At 35.0% G+C, this 26,983-nt stretch overlaps 1 pseudogene; it reads right to left on the bottom strand.

The window, feature by feature from the left end:
• Positions 1-1,674: 1,674 nt before the first annotated feature.
• On the bottom strand, positions 1,675-26,983 carry LOC149162487 (putative pectinesterase/pectinesterase inhibitor 51 pseudogene; annotated as a pseudogene).

Genomic DNA, 26,983 nt, shown 5'->3' on the forward strand with positions numbered 1-26,983 from the left:
CTGGATCACACAACAACACAAATTTCCACCCAACATCTAAATAGGAACCAACTATGCCCCCTAGGTGCCTTTACAACAATTGCACCGCGAGTACCAAAAAGAGATTTGGACTCAGACAAAATAACCAACTAAGGGAGATACACCTTACCCACACTCAAGACCTCGGTGATGCCTCCAATTCTGCAGGATAGGTGTCACCTGAGAGAGGAGCAACGACCCAAAAGAAAACCAACCACCACCCAACGCATTAGCCTCTGACGATTTCTCTCCCGGGTCACAAACGAAAATATGCACATCGAACCAGTCGTAGGGTCACACCAATGGGTTACCTCCTCACCTCCCTCGCCATTCTATTTTTTTCGTCGTTCTGCGTTGCAACTGTAACCACCCCATGAATCCATCGCCCTTCTTCTCATCGTCCACCACATCCGAGCACAATCAACCTTGAGCCAAAACATAAAAGGCTTCATAACATTCTCCAGAACCATCTTGCCTCAAGCTAAGAGCCCACCAATTTCTCGTGTAAAAAAATGCATGGCTAACATATGGCTGAGGGTTGGGATCCAAAAGCCCTCCCATTCATGGAACCACCACCCCCATCAAGGGAATGCATGATAACTTTTAGAAAAACTACAGAAACATTAGTAAATATTGTTTCTTCATCTCTTTTTTAAAACATGGACAAGTTAAGAGATGGTCAATGGTTGAATGCTTAGGGAAAAAGAAACCCAGAAAAAATTCATCACAAATTTTACATTATTAGTCCTTGCCTAGGCAAGAGTTATATGATGAAGTAAATGTTTTGATGTTTGTTATGGATTTGATGTAGACTTCTACCAACCATTTAATTTATATGGTTGCACTAATTTAATTATCAATGAATAGTGGGGATTTAATATCCACCATCGAAACGCGTCGACATAAATTTCTCCATGTGATTTTCACCGAAGAATTCTTCAAAAAGTCCACCAAATATTTTAGAATTTTCTTGGTGATAGTCACACAACAATTTAATTTATATAATTGCGTTAATTTAATTACTAATAAATGGTAAGAATTTAACGTCCATAAAATATTTTAAAATTTTCTTAATAATTGCACATCAAAAATTAAAATTTATTTAAAAGATAAATATATTAATTAATTAAAAAAACATCTCCATTAATATTTACCATCTATTTAATTTACATATTTACTAATTAATAACTTAAATTAATCTAATAACCCTTCAGCAAAATTTATACTATGTCTTCCTTATCACATTTAAATACATGAACTTTTAATCTATGTATTCTGAATTTCAAGGACAAACGTATCCTACCTTTCAGTAATTACTACCCATCAAAATAATAATAAAATATATACTTTGCGAAAAAAATATCACCGGACATCTTGATCAAATATAACCACAATTAACGGTGTTGGGACATAATTACTACAGTGGCAAATTGCAGAAAACTACAAAGAACATTTCCCTCCTAATCAGAAGCAATCGGGTCATTGGCACTGCATCCGTGTTTCTCTATGTATTTCAGCGATAAAACCTGAAAAGGAAACAACTTCAAAAACATAATTACTTATTAGAAAAATCAGTGTCAGATTGAAATTGCAGTACGGTTACAGAGACGGATGAGAGCAGATCAGGGAGGCCATGCATTAGAATATATGTAATAATCAGCCTTCGTGTTTGGATGAATTGTTTATAACCGGTAACCACTCATCACCCTGTATGAAGTTTTTAATAGAATATATTTCTGTATTTCTCTCAGGAATCTGACTAGACCATGGCACTCTTCCGGAAAGTGCAGCCCCTGGCCCATAATTTTGGTATTCCCCATAGTAAAGTGTGTCAAGAGCAAAGTCCCCTGTCCAAGGCATCCATCCCTCAGGGCTAATGAGTTCTCCCAAGTATGAGTTCATGAAAACTACTCTGGAGTACGACTTCCATGGCCGACCCAAATACGCCTTGTAAATTTTAGGGTTGGCAAAGTAATCTTTCATGTATTCTTCAGTTCCATTGATGGTGCAGTTGTGAAAAACAAACCCTGTGGGCTGAGCTGGGTCTATTCGGCCCTGCGCAGTAACAGTATCCGATGATCCTTGGCTTACGTTTTGTTGACGAGGACGCACCAGAATAAGACAATTTTCGAAGATTGCTGCTGAGTTTCCAAATATGAAGTCCACGGTGCCTTCTATTCTGCAGTTTTTGTAGTATTGACGAAGAGTATGAGTGTACAGTGTATCCTGGTGACCAAGAAAGGCACAGTTGTAGAAGGCAGAGAGATCACTATCTACTCTTAGGGCTACTGCTTGTGAAGTGACTGGCCCGGCTGCATTTTCAAAAGCAATATCCCGTGCAAAGAAACCATCGCCATTTACAGCTGCAATTGTGAAACCCAATCAATTAGAAATTGCCAAAATTCTAAAGTAAGATGTACTGGAATTGACGAATATGAAATTCAAGCTATGGAAACTACATCTGAACTGCAATATAAACTTATTTCCCCAACTGAGGGTTTATATTCAAAAACAAAACCTATGTTTTACAATTCCATTTTTCTTCTGCCAGAGAATGTAGCAAGCACTGCATTGTAAACCATTTCTGACCTAATGGAATTGTTTTTTCATGTAATTGTGAGAACACGTATATCCTTTTTTAGGTTTCTGATAATAGTGAAAAGTATTCTTCAGAAACTCGTTTTTAGTTGGGATAATTGACAAGATTTTTGCCATGTAAAGTTGGTAAATTTCCATGGTATCATCAGGAGTATTTTCAGAAGCCTTGGATAGCTACACCCTATTGTTAGTATTTGCAGAATTTTCTTTCGCCAAGAAGGGGTCCGAAGAGATATGTTAGACCTCTTATGTTCCTTTGCATTTTGGGCATGAAGTCCCGATGTGTCCACACTCCATGCTCAAAGCATCATCGCCACCAGAATGCAATATGTTCATAATCCACAGCCTATATCCAACGGTGATCACCATATTGCAGCACATTTGATCCAACATCCCTATGCTCAGATCAACTTGTAATACAAGTTAGATGAAAAAGAGTAGTTGCAGATTTTGCCACGATTGTTTTGCACTGAGAGAAAACGTTTCCAAGAGCAACGCCAATGGCGGCAAACAAACTCAGGAGTTCCAATATCTAAGCTGGTCCATTCAGATATTTGTGGCCTTATGAATAGGGCTTCCATGGTGATTCTCAGTAATTCATCACTTTGTCCTTGATGACTTCTCAAGGAATTCATGGGTTTACTTTATTTTCTGGGGAAAAAGAGTGATGCTCTTGTTGGGACTATGGACACCACATATCTCCACAATGGTATGATATTGTCCACTTTGGGCCTATGCCCTTATGGGTTTGTTTTTGGGCTTTACCCCAAAAGGCCTCATACCAATGGAGATATTTGTTCATCCTTATATACCCATGATCCTTCCCACTTCTACCACTTCTAATCAATGTGGGACTTTGTTCGTATACCCAACAATCCTCCCCTCGAACAAAGGACCATCGAGCCTCCCCTTAAACCATCCGCAGGATTCTCCCCTCTCTACCAACATCCGCAGGATTCTCCCCTCTCTGCCAACCAGGATTCTCCGCTCCAATGCGTTGGAAGCACACGCCTTACATGGTAGCACCACCTGTCTCGAGAGCTTGCTCCATCCCAGGTCAACTCCTCTTCACCGTGTGTTCCCCAACACGTCCATGAAGAATCCGGAGCACACCGCCTGTTTAACCGAGCTCATCCACAGGCTTATGGGGGCTCACCATCTTTGTTCGGCATTCCGAGGATTCATCCACTTGGGTAACCTCGAACTTGGCTCTGATACCACTTGTTGGGACTATGGACACCACATATCTCCACAATGGTATGATATTGTCCACTTTGGGCCTAAGCCCTTATGGGTTTGTTTTTGGGCTTTACCCCAAAAGGCCTCATACCAATGGAGATATTTGTTCATCCTTATATACCCATGATCCTTCCCACTTCTACCACTTCTAATCAATGTGGGACTTTGTTCGTATACCCAACAGCTCTCCAAAATTTTAACATCTTCGCTGCCCTGTTTGAAAGGCAAAATGGAAAGAGGGTGAAGGCTTTGATCAGTAACCATGGTGGTGAATATTGCTTCAAAGAGTTTGAGGGAATTGCAAAGTTCGAAGACAACTCCACATGATCTCAAGCAACATGGTTCTGCTAAGAGACCAAGTCAAATTTTGATAAGGAAAGCATGATGGAGAATATAGCTAGATTAAGCAAAAAAAATTTGGGCCGAAGAAGTTGCTACGACCAATTATTTTATTAATATGTTACCGAGTTCACCATTGGAAGTCCAAGAAGCCCTCTATTTCACATCCTAGGTTTCTTTAGTGTGAAACATACATTTATGTGGCTAAGGTGAATAGAAAAAAGCTCACATCCTAGGTTTCTCTAGTGTGAAACATACATTTATGTGACTAAGGTGAATAGGGAAAAACTTGGGAACAAATACATCAACGGCCTTTTCCCTTTACTAATATTCAGTAGTTGAGGGCTACGAGTTGTGGATTTGGTCCAAGCAATGACATACCTACGACTGAGATATGATTTTCGAAGAGGAGAAATTTTGTGGAGACCAACACTAAGAATACATTAAAAATAAAATTATATCACGTGGTGATTTTAGATGAGCATAAATGAATAGCAGCAATAGTTGATGATTGAGGAAAATCAATCATCAATGACAAGTAAAAATGTTAAACCCGAGCATGATTAATTAAATCAAGGGAAGAATTTGAGGAATTTTCGTGTTGGGAATCATGATTTTTGTTAGATCAAAACTCGCAATTGTTAGCGAACGATCACATCGTTAGAGATAAGGATCCATAAGAGGCGGTTAGTCCATGTCGAGAAACACACGTGGAGCATTGGTTTATCCAATGTCCAACAATCTCCCCCCCAACGCAAGGCAGGTGTGTATCGAATTCATGACCTACGTTCCGATAACACTTGTTGGGAGTCACGATTGTTGTTTGACCAAAACCTGTAGCTGTTAGCCAACGATCGCATCGCCAAAAGATAAGGATCCACGAGAGGCAGTTAGTCCATGTCGCAAAACACATGGGGAATATTTGTTTATCCTATGTCGAACACACATGGGGAACGTTGGCTTATCCAATGTCCAACACTTCGTAGTGAATGAGGCTTGAGAAATGTGTCTATGAACCATATAATTTTAGTTGTTTTTCTTATCTTCCATGGATGACCAACAAAAAATGTCAAAGAGGCTCTCAGTGGAGATGGAACTTCTCATTGGAAGAAATTCATGTATGAAGAAATAAAGACCTTGGAACATAACCAAACCTAGCATTTGCATGAGTTTTTTAAAGGAAGGAAGGCCAATGGATGCAAATGAGTGTTTAAGAAGTGTAAGACAAATGGTCTAATATAGAAATATATAAAGCTTATTTGGTAACAAATGGGTACTCTTAAATTGAGAGTATTGATTATGATGAAATTTTCTCTGTGATAGCCAAAATAACATGTATTATGTTGATGTTGGCATTAGCAATTGCTTATGATTTGTAAGTCAAAAAGATGGATGTGAAGACACCATCTTTTGATGGTGGGTTCATATAGGAAATCTACATCAAGAAACCAAAAGGGTTTGTGATAGAAGCGAGAGAAAACACGGTGTTTCAATTAAAGAGATCACTATATAAATTGAAAGAGTGCCCAAGATAGAGTTACTAGTGGTTTGACAAATATGTTGTTCGACAAGGCTCCATAAGGAGTGATGCAGATCATTGCACTTACTTCAAGCAACAATGTAGTCACTTCATGATTATGGGATTATAGGTTGATGATAAAAATATTGGTTAGTCACCATAACAACTAATTAAATAAACCAAGTCCCAATTATCATGTAAGTTTGACATGAAGGACTTAGGTGGGTTGTATTATTGTTTGGGAATTCAAGTGAAGAGCCAAAATTGGAAGTTGTTTATTAACTAAAGAAACTATTTGAAACAAATATAGTTGGGATTTTTAAGAAGAATAAGTGTAAACCAAATTGCACCCTATCTCAAGTGGGAGCATTTTTGTCCACTAACATAAGTCCTAAGAAGGATACGTGTAAACCAATTTGCACCCTATCTCAAGTGGGAGCATTTGTCCACTCGCATAAGTGCTAAGAGAAAAGAAGAAGAGGAGATGTCAAGAGTTTCATAGATAACATGGTTGGTAGCCTTATATATGTAATATCATGTTAAATACTATCCAACATTGGACAAGTTTTAAGTGGATCTTTAGGTACATATGTGGCACTAATCACTATGCTATTTGGTATGAGGAAGATGGAGGTAAAAACATTCAGTTGCATGGGTTTGTTGATGCTGATTGGGAAGATGATATGCACACTGGCTTATGTATTTATCTTGTTAGAAGGAGCTTTGAGTTGGAATAAGATGAAATAAGTAGTTTCCTAATAAAGTACTAAGGCAGAGGACATTGTGGTTTCCTAAAAAACAAAAGAAGCAGTTTGATTGCAGAAATTATCCAAAGATATTGAGATTGAGTAGGGGGCATGCCTATTTGTTGTGACAGTCAGAATACAATTGCTTTGCTAAAAAATCCCAAATTCCATTCATAGAGAATCGTATCAAGGAAAAATTTGACTAAAAGGTAATTAATTCTAGTGATATAACTCTGCTAGAGTTTAAGACTAATGATAATGCTGCATATGCTTTAAGTAATGCAATGGATGGAAGGAAATTCATGTGTTGTTGGAGCAAGGTGGGGAGCCAATATTGCTTGAAGTTATTTCCAAGTTGGAGATTGTTAGGAAATGTAACAATCACTTTTTCCACATAGCAAATCTTATTTTTTGGTGTGCAACAAATGTATAGTTTCCATGGCCCTTGCTTTCAAAGTGACTATAATTGCATAAAGAAATTCTTAAGATTGTACTCTCTGCAAGAAAGCGACTGAGATTAATTAAAAAGGATGGTCAATATTGTATCCCAATATTCCTGTGTTTATCACACATGCAATATTGCACACAATGGGAATGAAGCGGATGCGTTTTTGAAAGCTAAGCGTCATAAGTATCATTTTCCAAAAATCCTAGGAAGCGAAGCATCCAAAAAGCATATATATATATATATATATATATATATATATATATATATATATATATATATATTAAAAAAAACATCCATAATGCTAAATTAGTTGCAAAATATATCAAAGCACGCATACTTGTACATAAATCAAGATAGAAATGGCATCCATAGTACATTAATGATTAATTATTTGAGAATCAACCATCTAGAATCTAAATTCTTCTCCTCCTATCTAGCCTTTTCCTCTACCTCGATTGTCTAGGGACATTAGTTAACATTGCCCAAATTTGATCAAACTATCTCATCCAAGCCTTAAAATATGGTAGGAAAAGCTTAACATGCCTCATCTATGATTTTGACTTGAGTGAAGGGTAAATCTTTTCTAAGGCCATGACAAAGAATTTCAATAATCAACACCATCAACACTCGAATACATATAGGGCTTGGTTCTCTTCATTAAATACCAATCACATAGCCTCATACATGATAAAATTGAAATAAATTCCACAGTCCCATTGATCTTGAAATCGTGAAAAAAAATAAAGTCAACAAAATTTTGAATGAGATATGAAATTCTATTTTCTCCATATGAAGTCCAATGAGGTTGGAACCACTCTCAAACATCTTGAGTCATTTCATGGCAATATTAAAAATTTAAGTAAAAGTATGAACTTTTATCTTTCATTTTCATCATTTTACTTTAAAAATTTAACATTACCATTAGGGGGCATCTAGAAAGCATCTAGGGAGCATCAAGGGAGCACCTTGGGAGTGTTTGAGAAGCATTGTTCCTCACATAGTGGTTCCAAAATTCTAGGGGACCATGCAAATCTAGCCCAAAGCGTAGTTCCATTTTTCAAAGACATGGTTCTGAGCATGCTACGCTTGTGGTTTTGCACAATGCACAGTTCCAAGGTCTGGTGTGTGGTGGTGGGGGGTATGGTTCCTGCAACACTGCACACATGCTTACTTTGTTTCTTCTATTGAATTTTTGTTATTTTTCTTAGCTCTTTAGTTTCAATATTTTCGAAATTTGGTAGAATTTGGATTTTAGTTGAACTCTTCTTATATGTTCTACAACTTACTACAATTCTTCAAATTTCATACAACAAATATCATGAAACATGATTTGGAAAAGTTATTTCCTCCCACCATTGTTGAAAAAGTGGATCCCCATATAGACACATTAAGAGTCTTAGGCTCTAAACTTTTTCTTTTAGGTTTCCATGTTTCCTTAATGTGTTAGGGCCACTCTTGGATTTTACACATGACCCTAGCCTTTGAGGATAATTTTCATTAGATATTTCTAGCTCTTCCTATGAGCACGGTGATATTGTGAACTACATATTGAATGTATATTTTTGAAGAACACAAAGATCACTGGAATGGTGACATTTGCATCATATAAGTGGAATATTGTTTTTCCTGCTATAGAGCAGTTTGTTCAAACTTGGCTAATTCACTCATAATAAGTTAATTTTGAGTCAGCTTTACGATGAAACAAGTTGAATTGGTCAAATGGCTCTAGAGAAGACATGTTAACAACTGACTTAGTCCGAGTAGACTCATTTGGCCCAGTCACATAATTACTTTGTCAATCCAGTGTTATTGTTACAATCATATTTTCCATCTTAAGAGTCTACGTAAGAGACACCTACATGTCATCTTGTTGATGCACCACTTTTCTCCCATAGGAAACAAAGATTAGCCGCTAAGTTGCATGGTATGGGAAAATGTATATGTGTATAAAAAATGGGAACATGTTGAAAATGTGACCCTCAAAAACTAGGAAACATACATGATATATATGTATACATTTTACTAAAATTTGAAAGAAGGATTCAAATTTTAATTTTTAACATTATAATACATAATACATATATAGATTCAAGAATAAATGAGAAAGTTCCAAGGCCCAAGGCCCAAGGCCCAATAAAAGTTAAATGAGAAACACAAAATAAATTGGAGAAATGATACATCATACATGTAACGTCATGAAAGCAATAAACCCCAAAAACTGCCTTTATTATTTATAAATAATGTTGTTATATAGTCAAAATTAGCCTCTATATATGAGAATTAAGGCTACACTACAATATTGTATGTTTCTACTATGAACTATGAACAGTGAACATAGAAGCTAGTAAATCCTAAAAGTTGATATACATCATCCTCATCTTCATATTCATCATGGAAAATAGAATAAGATGTATGTTTAGTGATGAAATGTGGATTTGTAAAACTATTTTCGATATCACTTCTAGGTTCATCAATATTGAATGCAATAAGAGAGATGTCCAAGTTAGGCCATTCAAGATCTACATCCCATTCTTTACAAGGCTCACTACTATATTCTAGAGCCCTATGAGATGCAAGGTGAAGGTTGGAATGTACATAAACAAGATCATCAGCCTTTTGCGAACTCCACCTGTTGCACTTCATTGAATGAATGAAACCATAGGTGCTATGATTTTTTTTCGATGATGAAGAATCAAGATATTTCCACTTGTGAAAAATACAAATGGAAATGCTTTGTATATGTACACCACTTCGTTCCATGACAAGTCCACCATCTAATTATACCCATGGTTCTCCTCTCATATAAAGCTGATATATTTAAATACACATCTAAACCAACAACAAAACTAGTGAATTCTTCCTTCACTTCCCTATGTAGATGAGATATAAATATTCTCTTAAGAGTTTTTTTAACTCCATTTTCCACTTATCTATATTTTTGTGTGGTGCCTTCCTCTTCCCATTCTTTGAGTAGTAAGGTTTTCATCCTAAAATCTTGGGTTTAGGGCAAGTGCTAAAGTGTATAATGGAGTCTTACACTAATTCCTATCTCGACCATGATTTTATTGACTATCTCCCCAAAATAAGCATAAAAAAATAGAAGTTGTGGATATTAATATGAAATGATTTTCATAGTTTTATCAACCATGGTATCCTTACCATCTAAACCTCTCCTAAGAAAGGATTTTTTTGTCAAAGAAGCTAAAATGTAGGGGATGTGAACTTGAGCAAGAATGCTATATTTTTCTAGAAATCATTATCGACATAATATGTGCACTAGATCTCCCCACTCTGAATCTATATGTCTCCACTCACCGCAAATTTAACTCACCACCATAGAAATTAATGGTTTCTTTACCCAAAAACGTAGCCCAACATGATGAAATTTGAGCCATATCTTGTCTCAACAACTTTCAAAAATTCTAACCTGGGGTATTCATGAAATATTGAATAAGATTGGTGCTGGTTTGTCATGAATTTAATTATCTCCAATAAGTTCCTTAATCCATGGAACTTTATTGTTAATCTCTGCTAAGATGAAATTTAAACTTTGGAAAATGCAAGGAATTCAAAAATTTTGATCATATCTACTCTCAATAATCAACCCTATAGTTTTGCAAACTATTGGATTATCTATGACAACTTGTACCACCTTAGCACGTCCTAATTGATCAATAGATTTTATTAAAATATTAGCAATGAATGGAGTATCCTTTACCTCCCATAAACAATCTTCAGATTTAAAAAACATTGCTTGTTTTTGGTGAACTAACAATGATATTAATTAATGGCCTATGCCTAGTATATTTTCATCCATTGAGATAATACTAACCCTAAATATACTCCATGAAGAATGAATAGGTGTTAAAACATCTTCAATATTTCTCCTTTTTGAGCAATTTAGTTTGGAATTTTTCATAATTAGGCCCTTTGAACCATTGAGGAGTTGTGTTAATTTCCCTCACTAGTTCTTGTCAATAAGGAGACTGAACCACATTGAAAGGCATACCACAAGCATAGATAGACCTTGTCACTCTTGATTCAATTCTATCTTGCTTGAGTATTGATCATTTGGATGGCTTACTCCCTTAATTTGATGAACTCCTAACATTCTTTTATGTTGGTTTTTCATGTTGTTATTGAGTTGCTCTCATCTTCCCTGCTTCAAGCACAATATTTGGCTTAATGTTTGGAGGCTGAGGAGTAACATTGGCAAGCTAATCATCTATTTTTTTAGGTCCGTTATCCTCTTCTTTCTCAATCTCATACTTCCTCCTTTATTTTGGGTCACTATCTTTGGGAAAACACCCAAACCCTTTCCTTTTTCATTCAAAAGATGTGTCTTCACTCTTGGATAAGAACACTTATAAGCTTTCTAACACATACTACATATCCATTACCAACACATACTACATATTCATTCCCATGCACCACCACCTCCCATTTTCGAAACCTTCATTACATGCTTTTAAAGGAGATATAAGTATATCCTTGTGTTGCTCTTGGGCACCATAGTAAAACCTTAAATAGAAGCCATTATTGTTGCAAAAAAATAAAAAAAATAAAATTTGAATTAAATAAAATGATAACAAATAATAATAAAGTTAATTATTTCCTTAAGGCTTAGAACATTCTTTAAAATGATAAATAATTTTAAATTTGCTAAATTCTTACCACATGAAGTTTTTTATAGTTGAAGTTGCACAAAAACCACCACAAACAAAATCTAATGATGGTTGTCATTTTCAAAAAAAACACAAAACAATAACAAGGGTGGTTGTAGCTATCTAAAAACACCACAAAACAACAAGAAAGATGGTTGTAGTTGTCCAAAAACACCACAAAACAATGGAAAACTATGGATATAATTGCCCAAAACACCACAAAAAGTCAAAAACTATGGTTGTAGTTGCCCAAAACACCACAAAACAACATGGTGGTTATAGCAACCTAATAATCCAAATCATCCCTTGTTGAAATCGTTATTTCTCAAATCCACATTGTTGTAATCGCACTTGCTCAATTTCCTTTGTTGAGTGCTCAATTTACCCTTGCTCAAGCCTCAAAAAATGTGAGGACAAATGAAAGGGAAAATCTCTTTTAATAGAAAATTTTGATTTCTAGAAGCTTCACGAATTCTACATTAGGGGAATTGTTAGGTCCCTATACTACTAGTGTAACCCCTATTGTTATTAGTGCAACCCCCTTATTATATTTTTGTACCCATGTAGTCTCCATATTGTTATTATTGTGCCCCATAGAAGCCCATTATTGTTATTTTTGTGCCCTTATATTGTTATTGTTATGTCAGCTCTGATTATATTATGACCCCTTAGACTCCTATATATAGAAAGGAGGTCTTGTCATTTGTATCATCCAAGAATTTTTCATTTGTGTAATGTAAAGGAGGTTTCCCCCTCGAAGAGGCTGATTTTGAAGGCATTCATCTATCTTTTCTTCTATTTTGTGAGCTAGTTGCATAATATTTGGTATCAGAGCTTTGGATTCTAGGGTTTCACTTCTCTAATTAGGTCATCGTGGCATGTTCGCTATAAATTTTTTGCTACGAAGTTTGAGAAGCTAAAAAAAAATCATTTGAGAAGAAATCAGTCTAAACCTCGGGTCCGAATTTCAGATCTTGTCTCGCTATATTTTCAGAGATATTATCTGAGCAAGTTAGGGTTTTTTGCAAGCTCTAGAATGTCATCTCAAACAGGTCATCGTGGAATTTTCGCTATAATTTTTTTTTTCTACGAAGGGTCGGACTATGAAATTAAAACCCATTTGGGCCTAAATCTTTGTGAAGATCGGGTCTAAATTTCAGATCTTGTGTCACTATATTTTCAAAGATATAATCTGAGGAAGTTAGGGTTTTTTAAAAATCTGGAATTACATTCTAAATAGGTGATCTTGGGAAAATCGTCATAGCTTTCTCTCTGAGCATCAAATTGAAATTTCATAAGAAATTATAGAAAGAGGATGGACTGTAGTTTTCTATGTATATTTTTTATATCCGAAGGTCGAAACAGTGATACGTGGCATGTCGTACAAGTTCGCTTTACTGAAACATTATATAATCAGGTCATCTTAGGAGATTGGGAATAACTCTTTCTTGGAGAATCCAATTTTGATCAGACTGGTGGCATTGAAAAGAGGACTCAGAGAACTACCATACGTAGCAATTTCAGATCCTAGAGAGCCTAAATTATAGAGAAACAACAAATTCAATATTGAGCTCTTACAAAGTGAAAAAAGGTGTGTGGTTTTTTATTTTTATTTTTATTTTGCATAAGATTGGTTTGAAAAAATAGTTTTAAGGAATTCAAAGGGCATAGTGAAGCATTATTAACATTAATTGATGCCCCAAAGAAAGAAAATGGAAACACCTAGTAAGCAACCGAAAATCTCTAGCATGACTCATGATGAAGAGGAAGAAATGCAACATGATATATCAAAATTACGAGACCAAGTGCAACAAAATTCACTCTCACAAAAAGTAACAGAAGCTAAGATGGATGGTTTAATGAAAGATGTGGAAGATAAAATAGATGGTTTAGATAAAGACATGGAGGCTAAGATGAAGGCTGTGGAAGCTAAGATGGATGGTTTGGAAGCTAAGATGGAAGACAAAATGGACGATTTGAAGACAAAGTTGACAAAGTTACTACAAGAAATGTTTACAAACATTGAATAGGTAGTAAAGGAAACTCATGATGAGAAAAAAATAAATGTTAATCATGATTTCATAGACTCTAACATTGGATTGAAGACCCACCATGTTCCAAAGATCGATATGAGGAATTTTAATGGCAAGGATCCTAGAACATGGATACTACAGATGGAGCAATTGTTCGATCTCCATAATGTGAAAAACACACAAAAGGTACGTATTGCAAATTGATATTTGGAACCAAATTAGTTTGTATGGTATTGATGGCTTTTCTCTCATAAACAAATTGTCACTTGGGAAATTTTTATGGAAGAAATGATAACACATTATGAGGATACAAAAATCAACACCTTTTTTAGCCAATTGATAAATCTCAAACAAAAGGGTTCAATGATGGAGCACATTGAGGACTTGCAAAAATTGAACATAAGGGTAAAATATATTCCATAGGAGCATAGGATTGATGTGTTCATAGGGACTTTAAAGGATAACATCCAATATGAGGTTCACCTTTGGGAACTTTATTCATTGGAGAAGGCATTAAGGTTGGCAAGAAAAATGGAAAGAAAAATGATGGAAACAAGGAATCCTACCACTCACAACTATGGAAGTGTTGCTGCCCCTAGCCTTCCACAACCTACAAGGTTGACACCACAACAATTGGAAGAAAAAAGAGAAAAAGGGATTTGTTACAGTTGTGATAGAAAATACACTAAAGGTCATAAGTGTGTTGAGAAGAAATTAATTTACATAGATTGTGAAGAGGATGAAGAAAAGGAACAAGAAATGTCAAAAGAAGAGGCTATACATCATAAACAAACCCTAGAGAAAGAAGAAATGAGTCCGACCATATCTTGTAATGCATTTTCCGGAATTACCACTCCTCAAACTATGAAGATAGAAGGACATATCAATAAGAAAAAAGTAATAGTGTTGATTGATTCGGGCAGTACCCATAATTTTATTCATTGTAAGATAACCAAGGAATTGAATTGCTTCCTATATCCAGCACCAGAGTGTCAAGTGATGATTGCAAGTGGAGGAACCATAAATTTCTTTGGAAAGTGCCATAATATCAAGCTATCCATGGGAGAATATGTATTGAATAGCCCAATGATTTCCATTCCAATGGGTGTTGCTGATGTTGTACTAGGAGTCCAATGGCTAGAATCTTGGGTACAATAACTTTTAATTTTCAAGAAATTTTCATGAAATTTTATTTGAAAGGAAAGGAATTTGAATTAAGGGGTATCACAGGGAAACCAGGGAAGACAATAATATATAATGGAATGAAAAATATTCTAAAGAAAGAACAAAGAAGCGTAATTGCACAATTATGTTCACTAAAGGTTCCCACATCGAAATCATCTATTTCTCCAGATCTCCAAAAAAAATTTGACAGTCATTCCAAGGTATTTGAGACTCCCAAATGCCTCCCACCTATTCGTGATCATGATCATGCTATTCATTTGATTCTAGGAAGTGTTCCTCCAAAAATTAGGCCTTATAGATATCCATATGCCCAAAGGAGTGAAATTGAACGTATGGTTACAAAAATGCTAGAGGTTGGTATAATTATCCAACCAAATTCGATAAACGAAGCAAGGGATGAATGGAAGAATGATGAAGTAGGGTGGGAACTCATTCAAAAGTTGTAGAAGATCCCAGTTCAAACAATATTTCCAGAACTTGACAAGGAAGGAAAAATCATATTGGAACTTGAAGCAGTCACAGAACCGAGAAATCAACAGCTATGAAATCGATCAATTTCAGAGTATCTCATCAAGTGGAAGAACTTACCTGCTGAAGATTCCACATGGATGGATGATAACTTTATACAGAAGAATCCATAACTACTCAAGCATTGAGGACAACACTTTTTGAAGGAGAGGGGCATGTTAGGTCCCTATACTACTTGTGTAACCCCTATTGTTATTACTGTAACCCACTTATTATATTGTTGTGCCCATGTAGTCTCCATATCGTTATTATTGTGCCCCATAGAAGCCCACTATTGTTATTTTTGTGCCCTTATATTATTATTGTTATGTCGGATCTGATTATATTATGACCCCTTAGACTCCTATATATAGAAAGGAGGTATTTTCATTTGTATCATTCAAGAATTGTTCATTTGTGTAATGTAAAGGAGGTTGCCCCCTCGAAGAGGCTGATTTTGAAGGCATTCATCTATATTTTCTTCTATTTTGTGAGCTGGTTGCATAACAGGAATTTTGATGTCTAAAATGTGCCTCCTAAAGAAAATAATAAAATAAGAGTTATGAATTTTTAAAGAAAAAATGAAACTATTTTTTAATTGTATTTTTAGTTTATATCCTTATAGGTTTACTCAAATGTCAAGTGTAGACACTCGTTGGATGTGGAATCAAAATCCCACACCCAACGAGTACCCACTTTGCATACTTCTAAGTACACCCACATAAAAGAAAATTTGAGAATACATGAAAAAAAACATATTGAACATATGTTTTTTCATGTATTTTGATTTTTGTTCGATATGGGTCTACTCAGAAGTATGTGGACTGGATACTTGTTGGGTGTAATATTTTGATTCCACATCCAACATGTTTCTATACTTGACATTTGAGTAAACCTATAAAGAGATAAGCATAAATACAATAATAAAAAAGTAGTTTTCTTCTTTTCCCTCTAAAATATTTACCCCTGAGGATGACATATTTATCTTGAATATTATTGGTTCTTTTAAAATTAAGCTTGTTAGTACATTTTTTTGTTTTGAGACCAATTTTACCTCAAAATTTCCCTAATGTCTAAAAATATTATTAAAATTAACTAACTAAATACAATTTTTAAACCATTAAAAACAATTTATGTGGGTCTTGAGAAAAATTGTGGACCACAAGTGCACATTGTTAAGCTTGAAACACATTATAGGAGCACATAAATATGGTATACAATGCATGGAACACATTTCCAAGAGGGCGAAACATGTTTCAAAGTCGTGAAATGCATTTCACCCCTCGTAAAATGTGTTTCAAGTGTGTTTTAGTTATCATATCGAAATGCACTTGGTATTGGGGGTTGGGAGGACTGTTTCCTCCAACATAGATTAACATGTCCATTGTTCATAATAAATTGAAAAGGAGCACTGTATCAATTTTTTCCTTACTACAAGGAGGAATGATTGGTTAATGCCCTTTAGAAACAAGTGATGAATTGGTTAAGTTTCTAGATTTGCTCATTTTCTAGGGGATGAGTTTGAATTACTCATCTATTATCCTAAGAACTCGTACTAGACTATGAATTTACTAGGATCTAGTGGTCTAGATTCATTGTCTCTTCTCATCACCAAATCTATATAATGAAGCCATTACTAAGGGGATAAGATGTTAATTTTTCATCACTTGTTCTATTTTGCAATTATTACTTTAGCAATATTTAATAGCATTCAATTTCTCGATTTCACTTCTTCAAATTTCCAATGACAATAGAGCAATAATAGATAGAACAAATAAAAAATGCACATAGAAATACGACAAAGAGACAAGAGACACAAATTTGGTCAAATACGAGGGAAAAACCCACTGTGAGGAAAACCCTTGCAAATCTTCTTCTTATTAGATTGTCTTCAAATATTCAGCACGAAGAGTACATCATTCAATTTCAATATCCAAATAGTGTAAAAATGCCAAGCAATGGAGTCAACTGTAGTCAAATCTGTTTTGCCTGTAGTTTGCTCAAGTCAACATCAGTCAACTATTATCAAAGAATGCCATAACTAGAGATAGTACAGAAGTACAATGATCATCAAAGGAGCTTGGTCTTGGAGGGATTTATGTAGCCTTATTTACTAAACAAATTGAGTCCAAAATAGTCTGAATTAGAATAGTCAAACTTGGTCAATACAAAAATGGTGCCAATGGTCAACTTTAGCAATTTAGGTCTTTGGTCAAGGAGCTTGGATTGCTTTGATTTTGACACCAAAGTCTGTGGCCTACTAAAACATAAGGAAGTCACCCAAAAACACAATCATATCATGTTATTTAAGCCCAAGTCAATGTTGGTCAATGTCCTATAGTCAGCCCAATTAAAGACATTCACCTGTACTTCGCATGGGAGAGAGAGGTCTTTCACTTCTGAGTTGTATGAACCAATAAAAGAAGGAGAGAGAGGATGTGTGTTGAGTGAATGAGATTCCTAATGAGGTTTGACGTCTCATATATTTATATGAATCCATGTGGGTGAAAAGACAAGTCGAATGGGCATCATGAGCCTACATAAATGTGAGGTTGACCTTAACAATTTTACATGAGTGTAAATAAATTAAAATTCTAACTTTTTCTTTTCCAAAATGGGTGATCTTTAGGTCAATTTTGGTCCTCTCGAAGAGAGGAATTTAATGCAACAATTATCTTCATCAAATGAGTTGTCCAAACTAGAATTAACCCTAGTTGCATAGTTTAACATAAGAGGGAGAGATGTAACTAGATTTTGTTGAAAAGTCCTAGAGCGAGTTTTCTTGCTACCCTAGGAAAAGTTATGGCAACAAGAAAGATATTTCTAAGATTTTTCAACATCATGTAGTTACATATCTCTATCTATCTCTCCCCCTGAGGAATGAATTCATTATATAGACTTGGTGAGGAGAGGAGAGGATGAACCTAGACCCCTATTTCATAGTGAAATGAGAGTCTAGTACAAATTCCCATGCATTTAGATGAGGCAATTCAAACAATCTCAAATTCATCCCCTAAAAAATGAGAAAGTATATAATCTTGACTAGGCCATCGCATGTTATTGAAGGGAATTAAGAAATCATATCTCCTTGTAGTAAGGAAAATGGAAATGCATCACTCCTTGTCAATGTATAAGGAGCAATGAACTTGCTAAACATTTTTCCTCGAGGTGGAAAATGGTGCTTTAGCAAGGTGACATCAAGGTGTCTCTTAGGTAGTCTCTCAGGATGGAAAATAAGGTTTTAGTAATTAGTTCCTAATAAAAGAGCCATTTTAAAGAAAATGAAATATACTTGAAATAAAAACACCAAAAAATATCTAGCAGTATATTACATCTTCAAAAACCTCCCTCACCTCATCTATGAGTCATTTATTTCACGGAGAGAGCTTAAATTTAATTTATTGACTAAAAACTTCCTACTATGTAAGACTATATTTAAATTTGTTATGATTTAAATGCCATAAGAGGAAGGTAGAATATGCAAAAAGGAAAAACCTAAAGAAATAAATTTTATAGTTCTCCTTTCTTGAACAACCCACAATCTTAAGAAAAACATTATTCTTGTTCAAAAACATGATCATTTGCATTCAAAGCAATCTTGGATTTCGATTGTTCTCTTCTCCCATTTTAATTCTCGTTGATGCTTTCTAGATCAACATTTTCTAGCAAGCAATTTTATCTAGGTTGAACTTCAGTGGTGAATTTCTAACTTGTTAATTGAATATTCAAGAGTCATTTTCCATTTGATTCTCTAGAAGGAGGTATTTTCATCCATATCCATGCCTTTCTTCAATTTTCTATTAACTTATCCAACATGCAAGAATTCAACATTTGGTTTTGGCATTTTAGGAAATAGTTTTAAGAAACATGGTGGAAAAGGCACAACCCATGTCATTGCAGCAGGAATTGTAAGAAATGGTAGTGGATTCATTGGATACAAAATTGGACAGGTGATTATAGCCATTTTGGCTCATTCAGAAGGTACATAAAAGAATATACAAATGTGTCAAAGGTATTTGATTTGTTATTCATACTTGTAGACTTTTGAGAGGGATGCCAACCCTTTAGGGACTAGTGTGGGATGGATTGGGTAATGATTCGTTATCAGGATATCAAAAGGCTTCTCCAAGATAATACATAAGATCTCATTGATATTCTTCTAGACCTGTACCTAGGTGGAGTTTCCAACAATCAACTGCATTCTTTCCAAAAATAACCAAGAAAGAAGCTAAATTCTTGGATAGAAAAAGTAGGTTGGCAAGTAGTCCCTAAAGCATTTTCCTAAGGAGATAGTTAATTTCCTATTTCTCTTATTTCACAACAAATGTTTATATTCAACTTTTAATCCATTCTATGCTAAGTGATTCCTAAGTAGTTTGTCTACCCACATTTTGTACTTTCATATTTTAAGCTCGAACTACAACTTATTGACAATTGGACAAGGTTGTCAAAATATGACAACAATTAATTAAAATAAAATGTTAAAACCAAAATTTATTGAGGTAACTATTTGATGGTTAGATTAACGGTGTTGGTTTACATATCTAATGATAGTTTTGTAACCATGCCTACCTTATTTTATCACTGAAGCCCAACAGTTCAAGTGCTCTAAGCCTGATTCTAAATTCCTATTCATTAATAAAATACCTTATCTTAACCCATGGAGATTTCCCTGATAATTTGTTAGGGTTTTACCTGTATATTTTTTGTATTCTCTATTATTTTAAATCACGTCATTACTTCTTTTCTCATTTAAATGTTCTTTACAAACTTTGAAAACCAACAAGTGGTGTCATAGCTATAGAGTCGAACCAAGTTGAAGTCATTTTTTTTAGCATGTTGTGTGCAGAGGGAGTGACTTGAGAAACTAGAAAATGTTGAATCCATGACAAGAAAAAAGCCATCAAACATAAAATACAAGGCCACATCATGTCAGGGTCAAATTGAAAGTTCAAATAACCTGTAGGTAGAGGATAACCACAGGAAATAAGGAGCCAAGTTTGTACAAAGGAGGAAGTTGAGTCGTCATGAGAGTCAAGCATTAAGGAGTCCAAGTTGCACAAATATCGAGTCGTTAGGGTGCAGTTTGTTTGAGCATATTTTTGGGGTCATCGTACAAGGTAAAATCGAAATGGAAGAGAGTGATATTTGCCAAAATCTTAAATATATTATGTCATGAAAGTTGAGGTATTATAGGTTGTTTATAAAGTAATGGTCTCAATTTGTCAAAACCATAACCATTGACAAGATGAGGTCAAGTGGGCTCAGGAGGAGTAGCTTTGAAGGGGTGTGTGTGTGTGTGTGTGTGCACATGCATATGCATGTATTCAATCAATGAAAGCATATATAAAAAGAAAACTTAATTTGGTCTGGAATTTTATATTTCAAAGTAAATCTAGTGGAGACCACAATTTATGATTTTTCAAGATGATGATGATGATGATGATATATATAATTTTGAATGGCATATTTAAAAAAGAAAAAACTGATTTGGAGGGAGATTATGTGTGTAGAGAATAATGGAAAAGGTGATGAATACAAAATTCAAGGTTGAAAATTTTAATGATAAAGATAATTTTGGATTATGGAAAACTAAAAATGAAAAAAATATTAGTACAAGAATAAAGGTGTTAAATGGGTGGAGGAGAAAATTTACAACCATGACCGATGAAGAGTGGGAAGATCCAAATGGTAGAACCCTAACCACTATTTGATTATGTCTTGTAGATGATGTTTTGTTTAAAATTATGAAAGAAGAAATAACAACGAACTTATGAAGCAAGATGGAAAGCATTTATATGATAAAGTCCTTAATGAATCATCCACCTAAAGAGGTAGTTATATAGTCTAAAAATGAAAGAAGGTACAAAAATTGCAAATCATTTGAATGCAGTTAATATTTTTATTTTCCAATTGAGTAGCGTGGATGTTAAACTTGATGGTGAATATAAGAAATTTATATCATTGTGTTCATTACATGAACTGTGGGATCATTTAGTAACTTCCATTCGCTTTAGTAGAGCCGAGACTCTTGAATTTGATTATGTTTTGGGAACATTGTTGTTTGAGGAGGTGAGGAGGAAATAAATTATTGAAACCTCCACACTAGAAGCAATGGCTAGAGGTCAATACAAAGAAAGAGGATAAAGTTCAAGGGGTACATCCAATAAAGTTCAAAAGGAAAGAATAGAAAAGTCAGATGTTCGTATGGTAACAAGACAAAGAATCCGAAAAAGTATTGTTAGACGAGATATGAATCCAAAGGAAACTCCAAAAAAGAGGCAAATCATGTTGAATCAGGGTCATGTATAATTGATGAATTATTGTTTATTAGTAATGTTCCTAATACCATGAAGAATGATTTTTTAGATTATAGTACTTCTCATCATATGTGTCCACAAGAAAAATGGTTTTATTCATATGAAGTTGTTGATGGCAAAATTGTTCTTATGGGAAATAAAATTTCTTATAGGATTGTTGAGGTTAGGAGTGTCAAAATTAAAATATTTGATGGTATTATAAGAGCATTAACAAATGTTAGACTTGTGCTACAACTTAAAAATCATATAATATCATTGGGAGCTTTGAAATCTGGAGGTCATAAGTTTATAGGTCTAGGTGGAACACTAAATATGTCCAAGGGTGCTTTAGTGGTTATGAAGGCTATTAAGTTGGGAAACATTTACAAGCTAGATGAAAGTACTCAAATAAATGAAGCAATGGTGGTATCTGAGGAGGCATTTGAATTCACTTGTTTATGGCATCAATGATTAGGTGATATGAGTGAGAAAGGACTACATGTACTGATAAACCTCAAATTACTTCCAAATTTAAAATCTCCAAATCTGAATTTCAACAAACAATGTATATTTGGAAAATAGTGTAGACAAAAGTTTAAGGTAGGGAATAAAATTTAAAAAAATTATTTTTGATCATATCCATTCTAACGATTGGTTGCCATTCCCTAGAGCTTCTTTCAGTGGATTGTCATATTTTGTAACATTTATAGATAATTTCTCTAGAAAAATGTGAGTTTATGTTTTGGGAAAAAAGCTAATGTGTTTAATACATTTAAACAATTTAAATTTATGGTAGAAAAATAAAGATACAATAACATTTAAATGTTTAAAAATGAATAATGGAGACGAGTTCATTTTTATACAATTCAAAAGGTATTTCAAAGAAGCTAAGGTCATAAGACACATAACCATTTTATATACTCCCCAACAAAATGGTGTAATAGAATGCATAAATAGGACTTTCCTAGAAAGAGAAAGAAGCATCCTTAGAAATGCCAATTTGCAATAAGAGTTATGTGAGAAAGCAATCATAATTGCTCGTTATCTTGTAAAACAATCACCATTAGTTGCAATAAATTGTAAATCCCTTAAGAGGTTTGGACATGTCATCCCTATGATTATTCAAATTTAAGTGTGTTTGGTAGTGAAGTTTACACACTTACTCCTAAGAATTAACATTCTAAGTTAGACCTTCGATCAAAGAAATATATCTTCATTGGTTATGATGATGTAGCTAAGGGGTATAGAGTTTGAGATCCTATTTCCCAAAAGATAATTATTATTAGAGTTTTAATATGTGATGAATCTTCTCTAATTAAATTAGGAAATGTAGAAGATGATTTGAAACAAGAACATGTACCATTAAATCAAAATGTTTAGTTCGAGACTCAACGATCTACAAGCACAAGGAAGAAAGAAGAAGCATATGATGATATATAAGTTGTAATATTAAAGATATTCAAGAAAATATGAAAATTCCATAACCAATGCCAAGAAGATCTACACAGGAGAGAAATCCTCCTAAAAAGTATATTGATTTTACTTCATTTGTTGCTTTTGGTACTAATAATGGGGAACCTCGTTATTAGGAAGTAATAGATGATATCAATATGCCAAATTGAAGGTGGCAATGAAATAAGAAATGGATGCCTTGGAGAAATACAAAATATATGACCAAATATAGCTTCTTAAAAATAGACAGGTTGTTGGATGTAAATGGGTCTCCAAATCGAAGAAAGACATTGATGGTAATGTTGAAGGATATAAATGCATATTAGTCACAAAAGGTTATTCTCAAATGGAAGGCATATATGTCAATTGAATCTTTCCAATAGTTGTTAAGCTTGTCTATATTCGTATTGTGTTGGCACTAGTTGCTTTACTTGATTTGAAGCTAGAGTAATTAGATGCTAAAATAATAATCCTAAATGGATATTTAGACGAGGAGATATACGTAGATTGACTTGAAGGTTTTGTGCAACATACAAAAAAAAAATAGTTTGCAAACTCAAAAACTCATTGTATGGATTGAAGGAATCATTGAGGCAATGGTACAAGAAGATTGATTCCTTCATGATGAGCGAGAATTATACCAAAAGTAAGTATAACCATTGTGTCTACTTTAAAAGTTTGAATGGTATATTCATTATCTTGGCATGATATATTGACAATATGCTTGTTGCAAGAAAAACCATGGACAAAATCAAGAGGTTGAAGAATCAAATGGTTAGGACCATTGATGTGAAGGATCTAGGAGCTCGAAACAAATCTTGGGCGTTGAAATACACAGAGATAGAGAATAAGGTAAGCATGCGTGTTGAGAAAATACTTGTAAAATTTAGGGTGAGAATGTGAAACCTATAAATACCCTTTTGCTTCCCATTTTTAATCTTTGTTCAGATTTATGTCGTAGTAGTAAGGAAGACAAGGATTGCATGTCTCATGTATCTTATGCTAATATAGTAGGAATTCCAATGTATGTGATGGTATGTAATAGACCAAATATTTTAATTGCAATAGGCATTGTCAGCAAGGGCATGGAAAATCCAAGAAAAGAACATTGGAATGCAGTGAAATGGGTGATTTAGTATCTTAGAGGCACACGTGATTCTGTATGTGGTTACATTTCAGATTTTATAGGTGATTTGGACAAGAAGAGGTCTACTTTAGGTTATGTATTTACTCTTGTAGGAGGATCCATTAGCTAGTTGTCAAAGCTTCAAGAAGCTATTTCTTAACAACTATAGAGGTAGAATATATCATTGCCTCCCATGCTTGGAAAGAGCAGATTTGGTTGAAGGGTCTTTTGGGTGAGCTTGGACGAGCACAAAACAATATAAATGTATTATGTAATAGTCATAGTGCTATTAATTTGGCTACGAATCCAGCATATTATAGTAAAACTAAACATATTGATATAAGTACCATTTTGTAACACAAATCGTTGATGGAGGTGTAGTAGATCTTAAAAAGGTCCACACTAAAGAAAATTGTGTAGACATGTTTACAAAGCCATTGTTGTTAGAGAAGATGCGATGGTGTTTGGCTTCTCTTGGCTTGTAATAAAGGTGATAAATGAGCTTGGCAAGGTATTAGATAAATCGTTAAAAAGGTGGAGAAAAGTGGAAATTGTGAAAATAAGACAACAATTAATTAAAAAATATATATAAATCCCTCTTAATTAATAAAATACCTTACCTTTGCCTTATGGAGATTTCACTAGTAAACTACCAAAATTTCATCAGTTAAATATAGAAACTCAAAACCAACAAAATTAGGAATCAAACTCATAATCAAAGCCCTGCCAGCACAATGCTCCATGATAGAACTACACGGCATATTTACAAAGACACCCTTAAAATATAAATTGCAATCTTCAAAAAATATAATTTTCGCTGCAATTTGAATGTATAGGAAATAGAACCTATTTTTATGGAATAATAACCAAACTAAAAAACCTAAAGGCAACTCAGTCATCCTCTGGCCTCTTTTAATAAAAGGAGTTCAAAAAGTTCTCTTTCCTCAACTCTACTGATCCATCCTTTTTGCATGAGGAATCCTTTCTTTTCTCAGGAAATTTCAAAGATTACAGTGTCCCACAGCAACAATAACATGTTGGACAAGCTAGTAGCCATGGAGCTCCAGTGACTCCAATGGAGACCTTTTTTCCATAGCTAGGGTCAACCCTTCGCCTAAAGACGATATCCAGCACATAGTCCACAATGCGTTCCCAGAGCATTCAAATTGCAGCCCATCTCTTACAGTTATAACTGTATTGTGTCTATTTATCTCCTCTTCTTCTTTATAACTACACATTCATTTCACTTTGGTATACTGGTCCAAACGCATATAAACCTGGGTCTGATATGCACTTAGAGACTGCAAATTTCATAGGATTTGCAATCTGTGCAGACTAAGACTAAACCTCTGTCAGGTAAAATAGACCAAAAACTATAACCAGAAAAGAGCCAAGACACCCTTATGTCCAGAAAAGAACCAAAAGGCAGAAAAGTTAGACTACGGGATTTGCATAAACTGGATATATACGTTTGGAATTTGCAAAGCTGCACATTGGGTCCAGTATCCATATTCCATGCACCTAATGCATGGATTTGATTCAGTGCACCCTGGGTGGGAGCAGGGGGCTTGGGGCAGTGGGCACAACTCAAACTGTAGAATGCACCACCATTTTGTTCATGCAAGTATCCAGGGAATCTACTTAGCTTAATGGGTATTTGTTTTTCAAATCAAAGAGGTTTTAAGAGGTTTTAGCTACTTCAACTAGTACACCTGTGGTCATAAGCATCTAAAATCAGCCAGAAATCACACCATCATCAAACACTATAACAAAACCAAACTCAGGAAAATAAAATTACAACTTGATATGAAGGAGAAAAAAGAGGAACCAGGATGAGTATTACCAACAGTTGCAGAGTCATATGTAGAGGGAACACCAGGCAAGGACGGCACCCGCATAGACCCCGTAATCACAGTGTTATCCATGCCATCGCCAACAAACATGAGATTAGTCTTATTGGGAGGAATCCTAACGATCTCCTCATAAACCCCAGCCTTGATACGTATCACGAATCTCCGCTCAGAATAATCCGGTGCACTGTTCACCGCTTGTTGAATGGTCATGGAGGATTTATCCTTGGAAACAGTAACGTTGGGAACCAATTCATTTACCTCTGATACACCCAAAATTTTATTATAACGATGGGAATGATCTGCAGTGCTAGAGGACTTATTGGATGATCTCTCCGTTTTGGGAGGCCTCCATATGACCATATTCTTACCGTATGTATCCAGACCATCGACCATGCTGAGAGCATTACTAGTGAAGTTCATAACTATAACGAGTTCTTGCATGGATCTTCCCACTGCCTGGGTAGTATTAACATATTTGAGGGCCGAATTGCAGTCACTCTGATGACTCAGCGCTGCGCTCATCCAGATCTTGACGTCTTTAATATTCCTTGGGTTCAGCTGCTGAGTCCTGCTCTTGGAAATATATCTGATGGCACCCTCCAGGAACTCCAGGCAGTCCTTAACGGTACCCGTGAACTTCGACCTTTCATCCGAAGTAGTCAGTAGCTGTTTAGTGTGAAGATAACTTTGTGTGGTTCGGTCCGATGAGAGAACCATGGCTGCACCAATAATTTCCTCTGGCCCTGCATTTTCACTAATATTAGAATTGGCCCGCAGAGATGACATGCATAGGTCCGGGTACTGTGATGCCTGGCATGCTAATTCTATCCTGTGGCTCGTGGAAGACTTTTGAACTAAGTCTGAGAGATAGTTGGCTGAGGATAGTTGAGCAGAGAGCGTGAGGAGGATTGCGATTAAGAGAAGCGAAGAAACGATATTAATTCTGAGTAACATTGT

The sequence above is a fragment of the Pinus tabuliformis genome, chromosome 5_2 (genome assembly GCF_031772625.1).
Source record: "Pinus tabuliformis cultivar Carrire ecotype Pingquan chromosome 5_2, CPIR1, whole genome shotgun sequence".
In the NCBI taxonomy this organism is placed as follows: domain Eukaryota; kingdom Viridiplantae; phylum Streptophyta; class Pinopsida; order Pinales; family Pinaceae; genus Pinus; species Pinus tabuliformis.